Raw genomic sequence first — 5,283 nt, forward strand, 5'->3', positions numbered from 1 at the left:
GATGCGAGGTGTATATAAAATAGCTTATAAATTTTAGCAGGAAAATACTATTAAATACGATACAATTTTACACAAGATATTTATTTATTTATAGAATGGATATACTTAAACCTTGCTACAACACTTATAGGCAGTGTACCTAATCGTATAGTAGTGTAGTTTTTAGTAAGTCCAGTTCATTCCACAGGGAAAAAAAATCTTTAAACAAAGCTTAACGCTATATTAGTTTTATTTTATAAAAATACAAATATATATATAAGTAATATTATTATTATAAAGGGGGGTTTTTACCGTTTAATGACCGGTTTGTCGATTTTTAAAACTTTAGTCGCAGTTAAAACCTAATGTAAAATATTAAAAATAAATACAAGACTTAATTTAAAGCGTAAAGTAAATAACGATAAAATAAAATTGCGATAATTAAAAGTACGATAATTAAAAGTGCAATTAAATACAATAACAATAAATAAAAGTAGATAATTAGAAGTGCAATTAAATATAAAATAAAGGAAATTAAATATGAAATAAAAGAATTATGCTTATTTACACTTCCGTAATCATGATGTTTGACGTGTTGATTTTAGTTTTATGCCCATGGGTTAATTGTTCTTTGTCATGGATTATTTAATATGTCCATACGGATTTGTCCATAATAGTCCATCAGTCATAAATATAAAGAGCGAAAGCCTTCGTCAAATTATTCTTATTCCCGAAGTCAAATATTCCAACTAATTGGGGATTCGAATTGTAACAAGGTTTTAATACTTTGTTTAATGAATACACCAGGTTATCGACTGCGTGTAAACCAATGTTTTACTACTTTGTTAACAATTACACCAATTACCCTTGAATGTAATTCACCCATGTTTCAACAAATCTATTAACTATTAATCCAGTTCCGTGTCCGGTAAAATGAATAATTATTGGTATTTATAGATATCCCGCCCACCGTACCCAGTCAAGCGTATGTAGTTATATATAAATACGTCGAATTATAAGTTTGTATATTAAATTAACAAGGTATTGTTTAGTTAATATAAAACCCATTAATAGCCCATAGTCTAATTTCCACAAGTGTCGTTCTTTTATTCAAACCCCAATTACGGTACAAAGCCCAATTACCCAATTTTAATAATTAGCCCAACATCATGATTACTTCGGCTTAAATAAGCATAATAATAATTTAGCTACGAGACATTAATGAAAATAATATAAACATAACTTACAATGATTAAAAATAGCGTAGCGTTACACGGACAGAATTTCGACTTACACCCTTACAACATTCGCTAACATACCCTTATTATTAGGATTTAAAATTAAAATTAAAATTAAAATATAAATTATATATATATAATTACGTATATATTGAGAGAGAGATAGATTATATGATATTAAAAACGATCAAACTGCGTTGCCTTTTATAGGAATTTGAGTCCAGGGAAGTTCCGCGACTCGTCTAATTTTTGCACTGCAAACTCCGCAACTCGCGGAGTTCGTTTTTCCAGCTCACACTAATTTGGAACCTTTCTTGCCGATGATTTTAAAATATATATATTAATTTTAAGAATTAATTATATATTATATTATATTCATGTGCATAGTTAACTTGTAATTTTTAGTCCGTTGCGTCGAGCGTTGAGAGTTAGCTCAGGTCCCGGTTCTGGATTTTCGAACGTCCTTGCGTACAATTTAATATCTTGTACTTTGCGTTTTGAATCTTGTACTCTTGTAATTTTGAGACGTTTCTCATTAATAATTGGAACCTTTTTGATTGTATTTTGTACTTTTGAGCTTTTTGGTCGTTTGCGTCTTCAATTCGTCGAATCTGTCTTTTGTCTTCACCTTTTATTATTTAAACGAATATCACTTGTAAATAGAACAATTGCAACTAAAAGCTTGTCTTTCTTGAGGAATAATGCTATGAAATATATGTTCGTTTTTAGCATTATCAAATATTCCCACACTTGAGCGTTGCTTGTCCTCAAGCAATATAGTCTTGAAATACTAGAATCACTTCTTTATTCTTCACACTTTGTACATCAGTGATTTCTTTACGGTGGTATAAACAATGGTAGTAACGATGTGGTTTACAGTCCCACATGACTATAAAATTTAGATCCTTTAAGGAAATTGGATCTTTATGAAAACATTTGATCTTTTTGAAAATTCAATCTAGCTTTTACCCTAGATAAGTTTTTCGGAATAACCCTTCACCGGTGTTTGCAAATTCTTTTTGTGGGTTTGGTGGGTTTCAGATTTGAAATTTTAGCTCAAAGCTTGTGGTTTTGTGTCACCCACTTGCTAACCTTGTATTGGGAAAGCAACACATCCAGTTTACTTGTTCCGTATATTACCTTTTGGTAAACTACCGTCCGGTTGTAAAGGAAAGCGTTGAACAATCACTGTTTAAGGCAATGTCCCCTGACATGCTTTTAATTATGGTCTATAACATGTCGGACGCAATTACTATCCTTTGTAGGAGCAATAGTAAAGCTCACCCTTATAATTTTTCGGTCTGACACAAGGTCCTGTCTTTGACCATGCTATGCAACCACCATTCTTACGGTTGACACCTGATTTGGTTCAGGTGACCTAATGAATTCCAGGTGAATTCCTAGGATTTTACGTTCAATGGTAATGAACGCATTGAAAATAGGTTTTTCAGAAAACAAATAGGTTTGTAATTTTTGATCAAAATATTTTCTCGTTCAAGCTCGAGTTTAGATATCATTGAATTCCATGAGTTTTTAATTCTCAATCTTTAAGGTCAATCTCAAGGATTGAGTAATATCAGTCTTAAAAGCTGATTTTTGATCTTTAAGGAGATTATCCTTTCTGGGGATCTGATTCATTAGTCTTATCCAGCTAATTTGCACGGCGTCCTCCCCATTTTACAAGACAGATCCTCTCATGGTTATGATAAGTCTGACCACTTGGCGACCCTGTTTGATGCTTAGGTCCGTGGATTTCCTGCTGATTTTAGTGATGACTTTTCTAGATTTTTCTTCAACCTACAGCTGGTCTGAACGACAACTTCATGACCTAAATCAAGAAGCGCGTGTCTTTTCGGAAGACTTTACTTCCTTTAAATGATGGAATTGATTCATCGTGTAGATCCATCTTTCTTACAGTAAATCGGGTAAAACTTTTTAGTTTAGTCCAAAGCAAAAGTATTTTCAGTTATTTGTTACAGAAATATGTGACATATGTTTAAAATAACTTGGTAAATTTTCTCACACTTGGCTTTTATTTTCCTTTTTATTTTCCTCTATTCCATTTTAAATGAATTCTAACATTTTGGTTTGTTTCTCAATTTATGTCCTTTCCGAGGTAACAATAATTTTGGTGTTAAAACCTAGTTTTATCATTCATAAATATGTATAAACATGATTTTGAGTTCATTTAATTGAAAATTTTGAAAAATTTTACTAGAATTGGGTAGTCAGTATATAAGACTAGAGCTGTTCTTTATTATCAGAGAGCACTAGATTCTAATACAACTACTGCTTTACTAGTATTTTTAATGGTAACCAAGTGTATAAAGTAAAAATTTTAAAATCCGAAAGAATTTAACCCCTTCCCACACTTAAGATCTTGCAACGCCCTCATTTGCAAGAAATCAGTAACCATTTAAATTATTGAGGGTGATTAGCGTATAAATGATTAAATTTTACCAAAGTTTCCAAACATATTTGTGTTTGTTTGCTGAATGATAAATGGTGCACATCATTTGTTCATTTCGTCTTGTTGTTATATCACATTTATTTTGCATCTTGTCGTCAAAATTAGTTGCTTTTGCTGAACTTAATGCCAGCCTTTGAAAATGCGTTGTTTTACCCTGTTGTGTACATAAGATAAACTGCAAACATATATACATATTTTTGAAGTTTGGTATATTACCCCACATTCAAAAATTATTAAAATCTAATAATAAAAGTTAGAAAATTATAAAAACTATTACAATATTAACATAAGTGCTAAATGTAGTAACATTACAAAAATAAAATAAATAAAACTAAATAAACTAGGGTTGTTACTGATACCAGTAGGGGTTCCATGCATAACCATATGTGTTATAAAATGCTTCAGCTGGATTATAAGTAGGATACGGTGGTTGGATCTGTAACATCCCGCATTTTTCCGTTAAATTATTTTAACGCCCGTCTTTTTCTTTTTAAATAATACCCTTCGTATCTAGATTCGTATCCTTTGTTATGTAACATTTTAAATATTCTCGTTGTTGGAAGATAACGTCTCCCGTACTCTCGTGTAATTTAAAATATTCGATCGGTTAAATCCCGCACCCGCTTCTAAACTCGAGGGACTAAAATTGACACGGGGCAAACTAGTTGACTAGGTCAACTAGTCCACCCCAATCACCACCATTCAACCATCTCCCTCTCTCTCTCTTTCTCTCTAGCAAGAACACACACACAAACACCCAATTCAATCATTCATCATCTAAATTCGATCTAGGAGGCTTACAACAAAACAAATTACATATCTGGAATCCTCTCTTCATCCTCTACAATTTGATACCAACTTCATCTCGTTTGGGTAACATTTCTAAAACTCTAGATTTCTCTAAATTCGTGTTTTTGATTTGAAATGGTGTTAGTTAGTGTCTATGGCTCGTGTCTAGCATGAATATATGATTTACTTGCTCGATTTGTTGTTTTGAGTAACTAGTTTGAACATTTGAAATGGGTTTGCTTAATCTTGCATTTTGGAAGATTAAATGTTGTTTGATTGTTAAAGTTCATGTTTTAATTGTGTTACTAGTATCACTAGCTTCGTTTTGATGCGTAGGTTTATTAAGAAAACTTCAAAAACCCGATTAAGGATTTTGTGATGTTTGACTAGGGTTTGATAGACTTTGAAACGAACTTTTGATGCGTTGAATACTTGTTAATGTTGTTAGTAAGTGTTTAGATGCAATGTATGCTTAATTACCTTCGAAACGGCATATCGTATGTGTAAATTGGATTCCCGAATCATAAAATACGTTTTACGAACTTGAAACTTTGAAAATGGACTTTTATTGATCACTTGATGAGATTTCGGCTATTGTAAATGATGTTTTTGTTTGATGATATGTGGTTAGTTGTATTGCTCGTCAAAATACCTTTCCGAGGATATAAGATACATGTTTTGGTTGTTTGCGAATCATAAATGGTGAATGTTTGATGTTTGGTTCGTGCATACTTTGAAAAACTGACCAGAAATCTCTGCCCAGATGGTGGCGCGGCGCGCCCCATCCCCGCGCGGCGCGCGAATTGG

Source organism: Rutidosis leptorrhynchoides, chromosome 2 (genome assembly GCF_046630445.1).
Source record: "Rutidosis leptorrhynchoides isolate AG116_Rl617_1_P2 chromosome 2, CSIRO_AGI_Rlap_v1, whole genome shotgun sequence".
Lineage (NCBI taxonomy): Eukaryota > Viridiplantae > Streptophyta > Magnoliopsida > Asterales > Asteraceae > Rutidosis > Rutidosis leptorrhynchoides.